The sequence below is a fragment of the Schistocerca gregaria genome, chromosome 4 (assembly GCF_023897955.1).
Source record: "Schistocerca gregaria isolate iqSchGreg1 chromosome 4, iqSchGreg1.2, whole genome shotgun sequence".
Taxonomy (NCBI): domain Eukaryota; kingdom Metazoa; phylum Arthropoda; class Insecta; order Orthoptera; family Acrididae; genus Schistocerca; species Schistocerca gregaria.
The window spans coordinates 256,283,679-256,304,141 of record NC_064923.1 but is presented as its reverse complement, the minus strand read 5'-3'; the positions used below and the strand labels follow the sequence as shown (position 1 = coordinate 256,304,141).

At 42.5% G+C, this 20,463-nt stretch overlaps 1 protein-coding gene across 1 annotated transcript in view; it reads right to left on the bottom strand.

Moving 5' to 3' along the window:
• Positions 1 to 20,463, bottom strand: part of LOC126267029 (protein FAM50 homolog) — a 126,704-nt gene that overhangs the window by 2,655 nt on the left and 103,586 nt on the right. The gene's annotated exons all lie outside the window — the stretch shown is intronic.

The window sequence follows — 20,463 nt, the reverse complement described above, 5'->3', positions numbered from 1 at the left end:
CCTGATGTTATACAATCTGTATACTGGACAAGCAGTAAAGGAAACAAAAGAAAAATTCGGAATAGGTATTAAAATCCATGGAGAAGAAATAAAAACTTTGAGGTTCGCCGATGACATTGTAATTCTGTCAGAGACAGCGAAGGACTTGGAAGAGCAGTTGAACGGAATGGACAGTGTCTTGAAAGGAGGATATAAGATGAACATCAACAAAAGCAAAACGAGGATAATGGAATGTAGTCGAATGAAGTCAGGTGATGCTGAGGGAATTAGATTAGGAAATGAGACACTTAAAATAGTAAAAGAGTTTTGCTATTTGGGGAGCAAAATAATTGATGATGGTCGAAGTAGAGAGGATATAAAATGTAGACTGGCAATGGCAAGGAAAGTGTTTCTGAAGAAGAGAAATTTGTTGACATCGAGTATAGATTTAAGTGTCAGGAAGTCGTTTCTGAAAGTATTTGTATGGAGTGTAGCCATGTATGGTATTGAAACATGGACGATAAGTAGTCTGGACAAGAAGAGAATAGAAGCTTTCAAAATGTGGTGCTACAGAAGAATGCTGAAGATTAGATGGGTAGATCACATAACTAATGAGGAGGTATTGAATAGAATTGGGGAGAAGAGGAGTTTGTGGCACAACTTGACAAGAAGAAGGGACCGGTTGGTAGGACATGTTCTGAGGCATCAGAGGGTCACAAATTTAGCATTGGAGGGCAGCGTGGAGGGTAAAAATCGTAGAGGGAGACTAAGAGATGGATACACTACGCAGATTCAGAAGGATGTAGGTTACAGTAGGCACTGGGAGATGAAGAAGCTAGCACAGGATAGAGTAGCATGGAGAGCTGCACAAACCAGTCTCAGGACTGAAGACTACAACAACAACAACAACAGTTTGTGAGGAAATCACAAAACCTGATTATGAAAGAAAAATGTGCTATCCATCTCAATCTGAGATTAATCAAGAATCAGTCACATCCTTTTAGACCGAGTGCTAAATTTAGTTTGTACAACAGATTGAAAGGAACTGGTTAAGATAATGAACTGAATATTTAAATAACACTATGGTTTATTATCAAAAACATTACAGAGATGTTCCCTACTATACATCCGGCTAACTAATACTCTGAGTAGGCAGAGTTACTGAAAGTGGCAGAGTTGCATACAATCTGAGACCTAATTCTGTGAGACAGGCACAGTAGCATGACTATGACAATCTTGGTGACTTGTCTGCAACTAACACCCAAAGATCCTACAGAACTGAGGAAGTGCCGACATATGAGCAGCTGTCTTGCAACTGGACCACAACAAACTCGATTGCCCTAATGTGCCGGAGCTGTAAGCGATGTCTACCATAATCTTCCCTGAACTTTAAACAGAGTAGAGAAAAGTAACCCTTGAACTTAAAACTGTAGCTGCAATTCAGCATCCACGGCTCTCAATCGACTCCTCTCTTCTGCGGCCCAGAGATGAGTCTCCTCATTCACATCTTTCCAATTGACTAACTTTTTCATGTCTCTAAAAATGAAGCTTGCTGCTGTCTTCCCACCAACACTATGCATCTACCAAACTTGTAAAGAAATAGTTGACAGCACTGCCAATGGTCTAATTGTCTCACAGGCAAGATTTTACGCCCAAAAATGCCAAAACACCCATAGGCCAAAGAATCAAATTCATTCCCCCTATTTTCTAAAATGTTTGCTGCCACCTGTTATGGCCACATGATGTCGTCACAACTAACACATCAGCTAGCCTCACACTGCAGGTCCTGTGAAAATACTTGGCTGGTAGCCGACTCTGCTACAGTGTCCATTTGTAAAGTTGTTTTTGAGTTTTTTTTCTAAAGAATGCTAGAAGATGTTTATCCTCTAAAGTATGTCACTTCACAAACTCCCAGCATCTATTGCCCATTGGCAGAAATCTGATTTTTGGAACAAAGGCATTTTTATCTCAGCCGCCCAATGACCATCAAAATGAACAACGGCTTGTCCACTAGTGCTCTATATGCCCAAGCGACCTTCACCCCCCTGGACAGTCCACCTGCCATTCTTTTCGTTTCTGCCAAAGGCCAGAGCCTCCCCCCCCCCCCCCCCCCCCCTCCCCCGGTGTTGGCAGCTTGTTTCACCGGGCCTAGCAACATGGCACCAGTCTCATGTTCACAGCACTCCCTGCTCCTAATGTAAGCCCAGAAAGCAACTCAAAGTACACAGCACCACATTAGATTGTAAGAAAAGTAAGAAGAGGAAGTGAACTCTTCATATCTTGTCACTGAGATAATACATATCATGTCGAGCTAATTCAACTCCCCTCGATTTGCATAATTAAAGATGCCCAAAAAATGAAGAGAGGTTCACTGAATGGCTTGCTGCATTTCAAGATGAAGTTATGTTTGCAGATGGATTTGTTTAGATCCACTTTAGAATGACCGGACTCACACTTTAGTGAAGAACTCGGTCAAAAATGTTACAAAATTAATTCCTGAGCAAACTAACAAAATGCCTCTGAATACGTGCTTTAATAAAATTACCCTTCGCTGGTATGTGGCATGTGCTAGTATTCTGTCCTAGTACAACAATGGCTACATGGGATCCTGTTCACGATTATTTTCCAAATGTATCACCAAAGTCGTATAGACCAAAAATAAAAAAATTATTGGATGTGTAATGCAAGCAATGTCATCTTCCTTGAGCGTGCTGCAAGATTCTTTTAACAAACTATAGGAATAATAATAAAATAAAAATATATACCAGGTAGTGACATGTTATTTTGCACTAACTACAGATAGTGAAATTTAGCAAATGTAACTATAGAACAACAACTGATTACAAGCATAATGGATGATGATGATGATGATGATGATGATGATGATGATGATGATGATGATAATAATAATAATAATAATAATAATAATCCATCTTCGTCATCATTTATTACATTATACCTACAGTAGAAAAAAAAAATAAAAAAAATTAACACATTACAAAAGCACACTAATAACAATAATAATAACAACCTATGTCAAATACTACGCCGTTAACTATGGTATGAGAGATTTTTAAAATTAAAATTACGCACTTCACTCTCCATTTCCAAAGAAAGATTCTGGATATAACAAACGCCATAGCAGAATCACGAAAACAACACACTACACGTGTAATTCAGACCTACACTTTGTAAACTGAGCTACAAGAAATTAAAACTAACTTCTTGTCACAGCCCTTATGGGATACTGACCACTCATCATGTCATCCTCTGCCAAAGGCGTCATTTTTCCCACCTTGGAGCAGATAATGCTCACACAAGTACTCCTGAATTGAAATCATAAGGCTGATTGCAGGCCTCTCTGGTCCTCTCACCAAGGAACGCTTAGCTACAGAGGAGGACCAGTACTCCTAATTGTGAAGCATCTACTTGGGTAATGTAGATTCAATGGGACAATATTAACATTTTCCTCTTGGTACATGGAAATGTATTCCAGTGTGACTGCTTAAGGATTCCTCAATACAGCCAGACAGTGTGTCATGCGGTGTCCCTGAAACTACAATATTTTGACAGACAACCTATCTGACAATGCTGACTGAAGGAGGCAGCAGCACGGTGTCAATTGTTGTGGCACAATTCCAAGTATGTAGACACCAAACAATGGTCATTAGCAGTAGTGATATTTGAGTAACACATTACATGCAACTTTAGCAAGATGCAACCTTGGTAAACACTGAAACAGTCGTCATTTAGCAAGACAGTAAGAAGCATGTGAATGAGGCCTTCTATTGGCTAAAAATATGAAGGAAAGTAAAACTGAATTGTCATATAAACATGATGAGCAACAGGAGAAATCTGTTCACAGCAGATGTTATATTTTACCAATTTTGCAAGGAATCATTAAATTTTATCACTTAAATTATGCATATCTTTGTGCAATATTCACAACTGATAATGACATATCAGTTTAAAATCAGATTATAGGTAATATAATTCACAAGAGGGAACATAAATTCAGATTATTAAGGTACTAGAAATAATTCTCAGAAATGAATGTTTGATGTTTGTCTGTCCAAAATTTCATTCAATTATCATAATATGTTTATATGCAAAAATGGAAACTTCAATACTCTGCCATCAAGCAGGAAAAAAGATTGAGAATTTGTCCAATGCAGATCCCTGTAAAGCCAATGAACTTAGGGGGTGACTATGAATTTGCAAGGAGAGGCTATTATGAGCTGAAAAACCAAAGGAGGAACTCATGTTCTGCATGAATTCTTTTTTTATTAGTGCAATTGATCTGGCTGCCAGGTGTATATATATTAAAAACAAAGATTCCAAGACTTACCAAGCGGGAAAGCGCCGGCAGACAGGCACATGAACAAAACACACAAACACACACACAGAATTACGAGCTTTCGCAACTGGCAGTTGCTTCGTCAGGAAAGAGGGAAGGAGAGGGAAAAATGAAAGTGTCTGCTTGTGTCTGTGTATGTGCGGATGGATATGTGTGTGTTTGTGTGTGCGAGTGTACACCTGTCCTTTTTTTCCCCTAAGGGAAGTCTTTCCGCTCCCGGGATTGGAATGACTCCTTACCCTCTCCCTTAAAACCCACATCCTTTCATTTTTCCCTCTCCTTCCCTCTTTCCTGACGAAGCAACTGCCAGTTGCGAAAGCTTGTAATTCTGTGTGTGTGTTTGTGTGTTTTGTTCATGTGCCTGTCTGCCGGCGCTTTCCCGCTTGGTAAGTCTTGGAATCTTTGTTTTTAATATATTTTTCCCATGTGGAAGTTTCTTTCTGTTTTATTTATATATATATATAAACTTCCACATGGGAAAAATATATTAAAAACAAAGATTCCAAGACTTACCAAGCGGGAAAGCGCCGGCAGACAGGCACATGAACAAAACACACAAACAAACACACAGAATTGCTAGCTTTCGCAACCGATGGTTGCTTCTTCAGGAAGGAGAGGGAAAGATGAAAGGATGTGGGTTTTAAGGGAGAGGGTAAGGAGTCATTCCAATCCCGGGAGCGGAAAGACTTCCCTTAGGGGAAAAAAAGGACAGATGTACACTCGCGCACACACACACACACACACATATCCATCCGCACATACACAGACACAAGCAGACAGAATACTTCCCGGGACTGGATCAGACCTTGAATGTGGCTCTCCAGCAGGGATACGACTTCCTAAAATCCTGCCCCGAAATGAGATCCATCCTTCATGAAATCCTCCCCACTCCACCAAGAGTGTCTTTCCGCCGTCCACCTAACCTTCGTAACCTCTTGGTTCATCCCTATGAAATCCCCAAACCACCTTCCCTACCCTCTGGCTCCTACCCTTGCAACCGCCCCCGGTGTAAAACCTGTCCTATGCACCCTCCCACCATCACCTACTCCAGTCCTGTAACCCGGAAGGTGTACACGATCAAAGGGAGAGCCACGAGTGAAAGCACCCACGTGATTTACCAACTGACCTGCCTGCACTGTGACACTTTCTATGTGGGAATGACCAGCAACAAACTGTCCATTCGCATGAATGGACACAGGCAGACAGTGTTTGCTGGTAATGAGGATCACCCTGTGGCTAAACATGCCTTGATGCACGGCCAGCACATCTTGGCACAGTGTTACACCGTCCGAGTTATCTGGATACTTCCCACCAACACCAACCTATCCAAACTCCGGAGATGGGAACTCGCCCTTCAGTATATCCTCTCTTCTCGATATCCGCCAGGCCTCAACCTCCGCTAATTTCAAGTTGCCGCCGCTCATACCTCACCTGTCTTTCAACAACTTCTTTGCCTCTGTACTTCCGCCTCGACTGACATCTCTGCCCTTACTCTTTGCCTTTAAATATGTCTGCTTGTGTCTGTGTATGTGCGGATGGATATGTGTGTGTGTGCGAGTGTACACCTGTTCTTTTTTTCCCCTAAGGGAAGTCTTTCCGCTCCCGGGATTGGAATGACTCCTTACCCTCTCCCTTAAAACCTACATCCTTTCGTCTTTCCCTCTCCTTCCTGAAGAAGCAACCACCGGTTGCGAAAGCTAGTAATTCTGTGTGTGTGTTTGTGTGTTTTGTTCATGTGCCTGTCTGCCGGCGCTTTCCCACTTGGTAAGTCTTGGAATCTTTGTTTTTAATATATTTTTCCCATGTGGAAGTTTCTGTAGTTTATATTGATGATAAATAATTTAAGAAGAAACAGGAACAACTCACAGAATAGTTGAGGTGCTGTCAACAGCTACATAAACATGACTCTTGATTACTATTTCTGTGTTTCCAAAGACATGAATTATTCTTATGGCAAAAATAGCTGAATCTAACAAGACTCTTGTTTATGTTCCTGTCATCAACTCATCACAACTATGTGGTAAGTTGTTAACCTTAGTCCTTAAATTATTTATATTCAACCTAGGACTTGATAAATGTTATATTGTGGAATGTGTCAGTTAAGCAAATGATTGCAGAGGCAATTAAGACAGTTTGTATTTATAAGGCTACATGTTGACTATTTACAGTTGGCAACTGTCTACTTATTTCCACCTAAGAATTCCTCTTACACATTGAGTTATAAAGAGAAATAACTTTCACCTGCATTCAAAGACATTTAAACAATGGAAACTTCAGGTAGAAATATCGATAATGTAGGAAGAGGCTTACTTACTGTAAAGAAGAAACGTCAAATTGCAGACAGGCACAATTGAAAGACACACACATACAGCTTTTGTCCCCCCCTCCCCCCCCCCCCCCCCCCACACACACACACAGCAAGCACACCTCATGCACACACAACCACCAACTCTGTCCTCTTGGTCTGGAATGCAACATCACGGGGAATGAATGCAGCAATGTGGAGGGGGCAGGTAAGGGGAAAGGATGGTAGTGAATGGGTGAGAAAGGGGGTAGGGGAAGGGAAAGGGGAATGGGAATGGTAAGGGAAAGGTGAAGGATAGTCTGTACAGGTGAGGGGAGAGACAAACGCTGTCTGATGAAGTGCGCAGAGACTAGACTGCCAACAGGTGCAGCATCATGAGGTTGTGGGGCAAGGAGGTGGGGGGGAAAAAATTGAGCAAAAAAGGAGAGGAGCGGCGAAAGACGGGTAGGTGCATCGGCAGGGGGGCAGCAAATAAATAAGGTGGGAGATGAGTATGGGGAGGAGATGATAGGACAGAGGGGATGGAAACTGTTGCGTGGAGGACGTGGAGATGGTATGTTGAGGCAGGGATGATTATGGGAGCGGAAATGTGTTGTAAAGATAACTCCCATCTGCACAATTCAGAAAAAATAGTGGTGGAGGGAAAGATCCAGATGGCTCGGGCAGGAAGCAGCCACTGAAATCAAGTGTGTTATGTTCAGCTGCATGTTGTGCCAGACTTTGGCAGTGGCTGTTCGTCTTGGTGGACTGCTGGTTGGTACTCATACCGACATAAAAATCTGTAGCTGGTAAATGACATGGCTGCTTTCACAGGTGGCCCAGCCCCTGATGGGGTAGGATAAACCTATTATGGGACTGGAATATGAAGAGCTTCCCCTTCCTCAGCGTACACCCTTCCACTTTCCTGCCCCCTACAGATTGCTGCTTGCATCCCATCTGATGTTGCATTCCAACCTGAGATGCTAGATTTGGTAGTTGTGTGTGTGACGTGTGCTTACTTGTGTGTGTGTCTTTTACTGACAAAGGCTGTGGTGGAAAGCTTTATTTGAGTGTCTTTTAGTTGTGCCTGCCTGAAAGTTGATGTGTCTTCTTTATGATAAGAAGCAATCTGTCTTTTCCTACATTGTTCAAAGACATTTCTTTTCCTATCCTACTCTGTGTAGGTAGAACACAATATAAGATCACTCATTCTGGCAGTAATGCAGAGACTTGTGGAACAAGTGGAACCTTGGCTGCCAAGGTCAAAGACGGCAAAGTTCATGAAGTGAATGGCTATCTCAAAACGAGTCCCGAAAATGTTGAAGTCGTGTTAAGCGTACACAACAGTCCAAGGAGCAATGAAAACCACAAATGTAGTACAGGCGAGGTCAAAACTCTACTGTTCAATGACATAAAGCTAAAGGCTTCAAAGACCAGTGAAAGACTGATGTGTGTCATACTGTAGTATTTTCAGGCAGTCTTGCATCAGTATGTGACTCCGTGTGACATGCTTAATGTGGTGGCACCTCAAGAAGGAGAAAGCTGCAGCTGGAGTATGTAGTCTGAGTATCTCTTACCTGTTCTCCCTATCAATACTTGGGCTGGGTAGGGAAGCCAAATCACTGCTGGGCACTAAACCTCTAATCATTAATTAGTACACAGGGTCAGAAATGGCCTGGACCACATTGACTATGTTGAGGAAATGGAGAGAGAGAGAGAGAGAGAGAGAGAGAGAGAGAGAGAGAGAGAGAGAGAGAGAGAGCTAGTTCAGGCAGTGGGGTCACCAACTGATCAATGGGTTTTGGGTCTCAGCTTGGCCCTGCCAGCAAGGGAGTGGGTGGAGGTCATGTAGAAGATGGAAGTGTTTGGCCCCTCCTTGGGCATCTTAGTCTGAAAGATCACCACCTCTATCAATTGTGTGGTGACAAGGGCACTGGTGTTGGTGGGAGCCAAAAGTGGCCTAGAGGGTGGAAGTGGTTCCACCTCCACTGGCTCCCATCAATGGTCACTGTCGACTCATTATCAATGCCGAAGACGACTGATGAGCTTGCAGTAGTAGCAGGCAGGCTGTTGGACAGATGTGTCTGTGACATCATTATGTAGACCTTGCTCAGTCGGTACCTGAAGGGAAGTGGGTGGGCAAACTGACTTGTAGCGGCCAGAGCTCATTCCATTGCATCAACTAGATGCTCCTGGGTGACTGCAAGCTCAAACATTTACCATCCCTTGCTGCCAACGACACTTTGGGTCTACAAAGAGGAAGAGACAAAAGTATGGGCCCAGATGTAGGGGAGTCCACCTGGTAATATGGCTGTGTGCGCAGGAAGAGGGACTCGGAGCCAGATGCAGCAGTACAAAGAGAGTTGCAGGATCTGCTCCTAGGTAAAATTTTGGCTGGGCTATGTCCATATATGAGGATGGACTGGTGGGTGGCAACGAAGCTGGTGAGTGTGTCCCCTCAGAGTTGGCTGTCGTCATTATTTTGCGCATCTGCATTTTGAAGGTCCTGACTGTCCACTCAGCTCCTGAATTAGATGCAGGATGGAAAGGTGCATTGGTCAGGTGCACACTACTACTGTGTTGACAAAAATCCGGAAATGTAGATGCTGTGAACTGAGAGACTTTGTTGGAAATCAGGGTGGAAATCTGATGAATAGGACTGGGTGGTAGCACCTGTGATGATGGTAGCCACTCATGCCACATAGGGACTGTTAGAGAGGGCCTGAAAACTAGCAGTCACATTGTTGCCCAAAATGGTCCACACAAGCAACATGCACTATTTGTCAGGTGTGGTCACCCTGTAGGGGGGAGGGGGGGGGGTGATGGAGTGTGGGCACAGGTCAAGTAATTCTGGATGGTGTGTTCTATAGCTGGAGTCAATACCAGGCCAGTACACATGACACTGCATTACTGCCTGAACTCTGCACAATCCCCAATGTGCAGTGCGGTGGAGCATTTGGGAGCGTGGCATTGGAACTACCATCCGGCATTCAGAATCATCCGTGGCAAACAATACAATACTGGTGACATTAAGCCCGTACTGCAATGAAAAACATCCTGTCAGATCGGAGTGCCCTTAGACAGTTGCCCTGGCCAATCGCAACATACAGCAGACAACACCCTGCAGAGTAGTGGATTACAGCCTGTTTCTGCTGCTACTTTGAGTGCCATGATGGGGAATTCATCAAGGATGTTTAGCTGCCTGGAGTCTAAGGCAAAGCACAGTGTCTCATGTCTGACAAACTCTGCATCTGATCCACACTGCAGAAAAGGCTTCTGTGTTTGAGTGCTGCATGATAGGGCAATAATGGATCTTGTAGTTTCATGGGAACAATGTCCACTGTTGCAGCTACTGCACTGTACTATCAGGAAGTTTTAAATGGAGGTCAAAAGTGAAATAAGGGTTTTATGGTCAGTGATCAGGTGGTACTCAATACCAGAGAGATATACAAGAAACTTCCTGCTGTATGTGATAGCTAGCTTTCTCAATTTGTGAATAAGTCCTCTGTGCAGAAACACAATGAGCTGTTCTGTGCCATTGGTGGATTTATCGGACAGCCTGGCACCAATGCCACAATCTGACACATAAGTGACAAGCTTTAAACATTTGCTGGTGGTGGACCACTGCTAAACAAGGGGCCGACCTAAGGCACTTTTTAAGATGCACAAAAGCTTTCTGGCATATTTCTGACCATAAAATTTAACAGCTTTTTTTTAGCAAATGATCAGGCTAATGAGAAATCTGGGCTGCATCAGAGACAAATTTTGCCTAATAACTGACTGTGTCCAGGAATGACTGGAATTCTCTGAGGTTCTTAGGAGCTGGTAAGTTAGTGATTGCATCCACAAGATCCTGTGTGGGTGTGGTTCCTTGTTTACTTAAGACATATGCCAAATACATTACACTTGGCTCAGAGAAATAGCATTTGTCAAGGCGACAATTCAGACAATAGGCTTAGAGCTGCTGAAACAGCATCTGCAGGTTCCATAGGTGTTTCTCCTGCATGGTCCTGGTAATGAGCAAATCATCTAAATAATTAACACAGTTGAGCATAGTGATGAGTTGCTCAAGGATCTGAAACAACATGGCAGTGCTTGTGACCCCAAAATGCCAACATGTTATAAGGATACATGCCAAATGACATATTAATCACAAAACAACTGCTTCACCTATTCATCTATAGACAACTGAAAGTAGGCGTCGGTGAGATCTTTGAAAAATTATGGCTCCCAGCCAATATGGTCAAAAATATCTCTGGCCTATGAATGGGATACAGATCAACATTTATTTGAATGTTACTGGTGGTCTTCAAATTACAACAAATACGATGTGATCCATTTGGTTTCTTAACTATGAACATGGTCATAGCCAACTGGCTAAACAGTACTGGGGATATAACTCCCATACTCAGCAACCTATCTAGTTCAGCTTTTACTTGCTTGCACATGGTGAAAGACACTGGATGAACTCTATGAAACTCAGGCACTGTAGATCACTTTAAAGATCTGTGGGCCTGGAACCCTGTTTCACAACTTAAAGCATGTTCAAAAAATTGTTTATATTGCGCACATAATGTATCAAGTTCTCTGAACGGTAACATGGCAGAAACTAGATTCTCCTGGACCTGAATTTGAAAATCAAAAAGCGCAAAAGTGTCTAAGTCAAAAATGTCAGTTGTCATCCAAAAGTTGACTACTAGCAGGGCTAATTGCCAAGCTAGTTTTTTATACTTAGTTTGGACTGCAATCTGACCCCCCAATGGGATCGACTGGCCACCGTACATCAGCACTTTGCGCTGAGGGGACGTCAGCTATGGGGAACCATTGAGCCAAAAAGTTTCCTCATTGGTCAACCTGTGCTGAACTGAAAAGCTGTCATTGCTCCATTAATGTTCAGTTGCAACATGAATTCTGCATCCCACTTGCTGCTACTATGGTCACCGCATGTTGACACCTGAAGTGGTTGTTGCACACTCACCAGGGCAGACACTTGCTAGATGCCCCAGTTTCCAGCATACAAAACAGGTGATGCAGAAATGGCAGTAAATTCATGGGGTGCAATTTAGATGCTACTTGATGCCGTGAACTTTTGAGGGATCCTTTGACAATGACGGAGAGGAAACTGCTGTATGAGCTGATACTCACTTTGCCTTTGGGACATGCTGATGGCAGACAAAGTGCTGATGTTTTTGTGCATCTACTGAAGATGAGGATGATGGATCGCTGATTACTGCATTAACCACTGAATCTTGTGTCACTGCCTACTGGACGAACGAGTGCTTGGTAACTCGATGACGAAATTGATTGGAAGTCATCAGTTGATCATAGAGCACAACAGTGACTAATACTTCTAACGATGTCAACCCTTGAAGAATCGTGAAACATAGCTTGCACTGATGCAGTTACCTCCTGAGCTTTGTCAAGTGTTAGCACATCACTCAGGATGGGATCAGATAACTCACAAAGTCTTCACACTAACTTCTCTAACAGAAGCAAGGTGTATAACAACATCATGGATGAATGAGCTGGCATACAATGTGATGTACGGTTTACAGGAAAAATTACACTTTCTTGCTAAGACTTGCAAATGAGCACCTTATGCTGTGTATGTATGCATACATTGCTTAAAACACTGGTTAAATTTGAGCCTAGTTGTGCCTATGGGTTTGGTGACTATAACAGTCAAACATTAGAAATTGTCAAACTACTGGGTTCGAGAGTGGCTGTAGATTTTGCACCACCTTCTACAGTTTATTACTACAAGACAGAGTGCAGACTGATGTCCTGGTTCAGTTACTTGACTTATCTGGCAGTGAAGAACGAAACAATGTAAATAGAGCTCCCAACTCTTGTTGGGGACATTGTTGCTGGAGTCTGTTGGTGGTTTCGCAGCAGTTGTAAAAGCAATTTCTGCTGTTGCTGGTGGTAGTCTCACTGCTGTTCGTGCTGCTGCACTGAAGCTCCCAGTTGTTGTTGCAGTTGTAGCTGCAACTACTATTGCCATAACTTAAGAAACTCAGGATCCGTGACTCAGAGGGATAGTTGCAAAGTGAGAAAGTATTTGTTGCCACTTTTGTATCCTACTCTGCATAGATGGAACACGTTATGTTCAGTTGCACTGGAGGTAATGCAAGGATCGGTGGAACAACAGGTGGTTCCAGAGGTTGAAGACTGCGGAGTTCCTGATGCAAATGGCTAAGCAAAAACAAATCCAGACCATATGGAACTGTCCAGAGAGCAATCCAGATCACAAACATAGTACAGGCAAAGTCCAAACTATACTGTTCAATAGTGCATAACTAAAGGCTTCAATCACTAACGAGAGACTGACGGATATGTGACATACTTGCTTGGCAGTACCTTGCATAGGAGCAAGCTGTGGCTGGAGTATATAGCCTGAGAATCTCTGAACTGTTGCCCACAATGATTCTCATGCTGGGTGGTGAATCTGAATCACTGTTGGACACTAAAATTCTGCTGTCAATCAAACATTTCATTTCCCAAGGCAGATTGTCAGAGTTTTAAAATTACGGATTTCAGTCCCTTCTGTGACACAGTTATATTCCCTAGCAGGAACTGCAGACGATTTTTACTTCTTGTACTATATCTGTGGGTATCTTTATCACTCTCAAATTACCTTGAATTGTTGACAACAAATTTCACCAGTGAATAAATGTCGTGTGAGGCTGTGGTTAATATTTCCATTTTCTTACACACATATCTGCAATACTGTAGTATATCCTTTAACCAAGGGGTGTGACCGACAGTACTGAGACACACACTTTGCAATAACATCATAATTAAATTGCAAACAGCTTCTGACAACCAAAGTCCACACAACATGAAAACAAAAATGTCAGTCCTTGGCAGTGTTTAACAGGTGCACACTAAGATGAAGTCCATAAATGTCAATGTGGTGAGGAGCAGCGATGATAAATAATGACAGCAAGGTGCCATAATGACATGGTCCCACAAGGCGATGAGCTTGTGGCCAGTCACATGCAGATACTGCGAAGCAGTGCACTCAGGAGTGTCTGAAGGAAGTGCAGTCTCATATTGGGCTCACAGTGAGAACAAGACAATATCATCATGGGCAGTGGCAGCAGCAGGCACTGAGTTCGTATCAGAGACTTGTAGTGGCTGTTGGTGAGTGGAGCTTGGAGTGTAATTGACTCTTGAAGGGTGGAATTCCAATCTAAAATGGCATCCATGAAAGATTACATGCCTGGTTCATATGTGCATGTGACTGTGCAGAGACAATTAGGTGCCTGCGACTGCAGCACTGTGTATTGTGACCTCTGTGCCACATATAGGCACAGAGGCGCAGGTAGCACTCCCAGCGGCTGAAAGAGGATTGGCAGTGAACATAACAGTGATTCTTCTATTGATAAACATCCTCCAACATGAGGGTGGGGCCGCACCTGAGCCACAAAATATCTCTGTAAGTATGATGGCTGATGGCTGAATATGCTGGGGCACAGCCCTGCATACACCACTAATACATGTGTGTGAACACCACACTTGATTTCAATTACTTACTTCTGGGAAATGACTATTTCTTGCCTAAGTGAAGAGTTAGTTAGTTCCATGTTTAGTATATCATATTCACAATAATCATTATGAAGTAGAACATGTCACTTGAATGAAAAATCAAAGAGAGAATTACAATACGTATACATAAACCACACACCCACTCACACACACACACACACACACACACACACACACACACACACACACACACATGTACTTGTGTGTGCACACTTTTTTTCAAGAATACCTCTATAGTATAGAAGGTGTGCTTAAGGACAAACAACTTTAACCTTCGTTTGAAAATAGTTTTCCACCTGCCAAACATTTTATTTCAAATAGCACATTATCGAAGTTTTATAGCTGAATACTGTGCTCCTTTCTGCATCAAAGTATTAGTATTGTATGTTAACCAGGAGCCTAGAAACGACAGAAAGGCTCCGTCCCCGCCACAGCGGTCCACAACCCCACAGTGACTACTACAGTCCACTTCACCCCTTCGCCGCCCCACGCTGAACCACTCTTTCAGGGTTATTGTGCGGTTCAGCCCCCGTGGGATCCCCTCAGGGAACGTCTCACACCAGACGAGTGTAACCCCTATGTTTGCATGGTAGAGTAATGGTGGTGTACACGTACGTGGAGAACTTGTTTGCACAGCAGTCGCCGACATATTGTAACTGAGGCGGAATAAGGGGAACCAGCCCACATTCAAAGAGGCAGATGGAAAACCACCTACAAACCATCAACAGAATGGCCGGGTCACCAGACCTCGACACAAGTCCACCAGGCGGAATGGAAGACATATGCTCATGCTTTGTGTAACATACACATTTGAAAAATATGGCAGGTTTTTGTCTATGAAATCCCACAATATGTATATTAAACAAACAAAATCACTCCTTATTGTCAGAATTACTGTTATTTGTATTTTATGGAAAAATTTTGAGGTAAAATGCCTGAACATTCAACACAGATAGTAAGGATTTGTACCCCAGTAGTCTTCAAATATTTGCACTCATTTTTTCTTCTTCTCTGTTACAGTATACACACGTTTGCATGACAGCCCGAACATATTTTTTATAATATCTGCTGCAAATCTGCACATGGCTACTGTCGGCGGGTAAGCAATATGTGACACAAACCTGCCTCCTACTTAACGCTGGATCATAGTACTTTTCCATCAGGCCCTCTCTGAATATTAATGAGACCCGAGAGAGATGCTCCTTGTGTATCAGATGACTGTTTCCAAAATTCTGTATGAATTTTCTTATACCCTCTTAAGTGAATTCACGTCACTTATAATGGCACTTAGATGTTACCTAGGAAAGAATTACGTGCATAAGCGAGTTTGGTTAAACACACACGAAACAGCAAAGTATTAGTAGAGTCAGTAATATCAACTTACCATTGTAAACAGATGAGATTTTGGCGTCATACTGATTTATAAACACAGACCTGTATCACAACAAACACTATTGTTCATTACCAACATGTCTACACACACTATGTTGTGAAGGCACTGTAAAAGGAAATACTACCTTGCTCATGCCAATAGCTCTGTACTTACAACTTACACTATCTAGCGACTATGTTTTCAGTTAAGTTTGATTATATCTAGACATAATACCGTACCTTCTCTGTGGCATTGGCATCGTCAAATACTACCTTCAACTTCAAAATTAGAATTTTTGGCAGTTACAACCTTTCCCATGGCAATGCCTCAGTTATGCATTTAGTTGCAGTGACAGATATTTCTATCAACATGCATCTTGGCAGAAACATGATACATTTGCTATATTTTTCTAGGATGCTACAGAAGTAATAAACAACAGGGAGTTTTGGCGAAGGATACATTTCACTAAACAAAATCTTCAAAGTTTCCATCCTTATCCACAGATCATCAATCAAGAAGGGGCATGTTTTGATTATTGTTCACAGTTTATAGATTTCTCTCTGTTTAATCTCACTTCAGAGGAAACAAATCAGACATATACCCTGTTGTATGGTAAGTCTCTTTAAACAACTCCAGAAGAGGTATTGAGTATTTTACTGAAACTGCTTGCAATATCTATAAGGGTGTATCGGCAAAAACAATGGGAAGTATGTGTTATAGCTAAGGCTAGGGATAAATATTTTCAGTTAAGAAAATCTCTAAAAGTTGTACTTGACAACTAAATACTTCAAAACGAGAGACAAAATGACTAACTGTGGGAAGTGTCCCCACTTCTGAAAAAAATCAAGGACACTATTTTCTACAACCTAGGTCTCTCCACATTTCTGTTGATGAAATGATGGTATCATTTCAAGGTCACAGTGATTTCAAACTGTATGTCAGAGGGAAACAAAATCCAGTTGGAATTAAAGTGTTCATCTTTGTCAGTCCTAATGGAACAGGGTGTGGTTTTGTTTGATACAAAGGCAAAACATAATTTCTTCAGGAGTTGCTTGTGCATGGCACCAGCAATGCTTCTGCCTTGCTGCTCACAAGATCATTACAGCCTGGCTACATAATTTACAACAGAATTTTTTTACAACTGTAAAACTAGCTGATCTGTTATTTGAGAAAGACTTTGGATCTTCAGGGACCATTATGCAAGGCCGGCTCAAGTCAGATAGAGGTCTACAGAAAGGACAAGGGCCCAGTGAGATGCTGGTAAGAAAAGATCAACAGTTGTCAATTAAAAAATGGATGGATAAGGTATTGAATTCGGTGACACAAGCTGAAGATGGGTCAAGAAAGAAAGAAAATATTTGCATATTCAGAATCCCACTGTAATTAAAAATTATAATCTCAACAAGGGTGGTGTGGATAAGATAGATAGAGTTAATTTCCACTGCCCAGTGTGTGCAATGATCATGAAATGGACAATAGGAGCTATATGCCGTATTGCAGATGTTGCAACGAGAATCAGAAAAATGAAGATTCTGCAGCTGAGAGCCTTTAAGACGATACCTGGACGACAGAAATAACAAACTAGGTGATGAAGGGCAACCCGAGATTCAAAGTAGAAATGCAAGATTAGATTAGATTCAGTTTTTGTTCCACAGAACCAAGAATGAAATAGCTCTTGTGGGTGTGGAACATGTCACAAAGTATAACATAAAAAACATAGAACATCTGCATATAATACTCACTTCCCTTATCATTTGTCAGGAGGTTGTCAATATGTGAACATAGTACAATAAATCGAAACTGCTAATATTTACAGAATTAATACACTGTCAGAACAAAACAGAGTTATGTGCCTTTAATAAATTTATCATACAGAAGATACCCAATCTCGACTGTTGTGACCAGTACTATCAAAACTAAATCTAACAGACAGTTTTACTTAAGCTGGTCTAACAGTCCCTGTTAAGATGTTCATCTATAGAGTAGAAGGAGTTTCCAATTACAAAGTCTTTCAAACCCTGTTTAAACTGCACTTTATCTGAAACCCAGTTTTTAATGGTTGCTGGCAATTTATCAAAAGTGTGTGTTCCTGAATACCGGATACCTTTTTGGACCAAGATAAGTGATTTTAGGCAAGCCAAGAAGAACATGAGCCTGGTCATCTAAAAGAAATAAACCAGGATTGGTGCCATCTTCAGAAACCCAAAAGCAAACAGAGCACATACCTACGACAACTGCAACAAAAACTTTTCAAAAATGTCATAGAGAGAATTTTAAAAAGCTTTATAGGGCTAGATGTTTATCTTGGGAAGCATTTTTATGCTTAAATGCACAGCAGAACTGCTTTGCTGCCTTTCATAATAATTAATATGTGCATGTATGCGTACTTGTGGAGTTTTCGCTTTGAACTTTGTAATTTTTCAACCACTATAAAGTAATAAAAAAACTACTATAATCCTTCTAGATGATGGCAGAATTATTTCCTACTGTTATAAATTGGGCAGTGGTAAAACCAGGATGGAATGTAACAATATATGAAAAGGATAGTTGCTACTCGCCATATAGAGGAGATGCTGAGTTGCAGGAAGGCACAACAAAAAGACTGTTGGAAAGTGAGCTATAGGCCAACAAGCCCTTTATCGAAGGCAGACAACAACATGCACATGCAATTAACACGGACATGATGACAGTCTCTGACAGTTAGAGCCAGACTGCGAGCAGCAGGGCATTTGGGAGAGCAACTGGGTGGGAGTAAGGAGGAGGCTACGATGGGGAGGGGGAGGAATAGCAGGGTAAGGGTTGGGGACTGTAAAGTGCTGCTGACAGCGTGCAGGGACGAGGTGGAGAATGAGGGATCTATGTGCAGTCGGGAGGTTAGATGGAGGGCAGGGAGAGGGGTGGGGTTGCGGAAAAGGACAGAAATAAAAAGACTGTGGGTGCATTGGTGGAACAGAGGGCTGTGTAATGCTGGAATGGCAACAGAGTCTGGGTGGGTAAGGACACTGATTAATGAAGGTTGAGGCCAGGAGGGTTACAAGAACATAGGATATATTGCAATTAAAAAAAGCTGGTGTTGGAGGGGAGCATCCAGATGGCACAGGCTGTGAGGCAGTCACTGAATTGTAGGACATCGTGTTGGGCAGTGTACTCAGTAACAGGGTGGTCCAGCTGTTTCTTGGCCACAGTTTGTCAGTGGCCATTCATGGGAACAGACAGCTGTATGATTGCCATGTCCATGTGGAATGTAGCACAGTGCTTGCAGCTTAGCTTGTAGATCATATGACTGGTTTCACAAGTAGCTCTATCTTTGATGGGATAGGTGATGTCTGTGACAGGACTGGAGTAGGTGGTGGTGGTGGTGGTGGTGGGAGGATGTATGGGACAGGTCTTGCATCTAGGTCTATTACAGGGATATGAGCCATGAGAAAAGGGGCTGGGAGGCAAGGGTTATGTATGGGTGGACAAGGATATTGTGTAAGCTCAGTGGGTGGTGGAATACCACTGTGGGAGGGGTGGGAAGGATAGTGGGCACCACATTTCTCATTTCAGGGTACGGTGAGAGGTAGTCGAAATCCTGTTGGAGAATGTAATTCAGTTGCTCCAGTCCTGGGTCATACTGAGTCACGAGGGGAACGCTCCTCTGCGCCCAAATGATGGGTCTTTGAATGCAAAGATAAGGCATGGGAGATCTGTTTTATGTTGGAAGGGTAACTACTACCTGTAAAGGCCTCAAAGTGAGACCCACGGTATACCTGAAGAGGGATCTCTCTTCACTACAGATTCAATGGCCATGGGTGGCTAGGTTATATGGAAGGCACTTTTTGGTATAGAATGGATGGTAGCTGTCAAAAGTGGAGGTATTGCTGGTGGTTGGTAGGTTTGATATAGACAGAGGTACTGATATAGCCATCCTTGAGGTGGAGGTCAACATCAAGGAAGGTGGCTTGATGGGTTGAGTAGGAACAGGTGAAGGTGTTGAGGTTCTGGAGGAATATGCATAGAGTGTCCTCACGCTCAATCCAGATCACCAAGATGTCATCAATAAATCTTAACCACGTGAGAGATTTGGGATTCTTGGTATTTAGAAAGGATTTCTCTGGATGGCCAATGAATAGGTTGGCACAGGATGGTGCCATGTGGGTGCCCATAGCCATACCCCAGATTTGTTTATAGATAATGCCTTCAAAGGAGAAGTAATTGTGGGTGAGGGTATAATTGGTATGGCAACTAGGAAGGAGGTGGTTGGTTCGGAATCTATTGGGCATTGGGAAAGGCAATGTTCAATATCGGTAAGGCCATGGGTGTTGGGGATGTTAGTGTTAAGGGAGGTGCACCCGACTGCACCTAGCTGCTCCACTCTCCACCTTGTCCCTGCACACTCCCAGCAGCACTTTACCGTCCCTGACCCCTACCCTGCTATCCCTCTCCCTCCCCACCACAGCCTCCTCCTTACCCTCGCCCAGTTGCCTCTCCCATAATGCCCTGCTGCTTGTAGTCTGGCTCTAGCTGCCAGAGACTGTCGTCATGTGTGTGGTAATTGTGTTTGCGGGAGTTTGTGCATGTGTGTATGTTGTCTACAATTGACAAAGGTCTCATTGGCCGAGAGCTAACTTTCTGACAGCCTTTTTGTTGTGCCTTCCTGCGATTCAGCATCTCTGCTATATGGCGAGTAGCAACTATCCTTTTCATGTATTGTTATAAATGGGAACATCCTTAACAACATCCATTAATCTACTCATTAAAGTTAATGAATAGCTTAGAATTTACTGGAACCTGAAGTATAGTATAGTATACTACACTTGCATTGAATTTGTTCCTATATGGTTCATGTATGTTCTTTTTAAAATATTCAAAAAATATGTAAGGACTCAGGAGGATATGGCAATACAAGAAACAAAGGAAACTTTAATCTTCCGAACT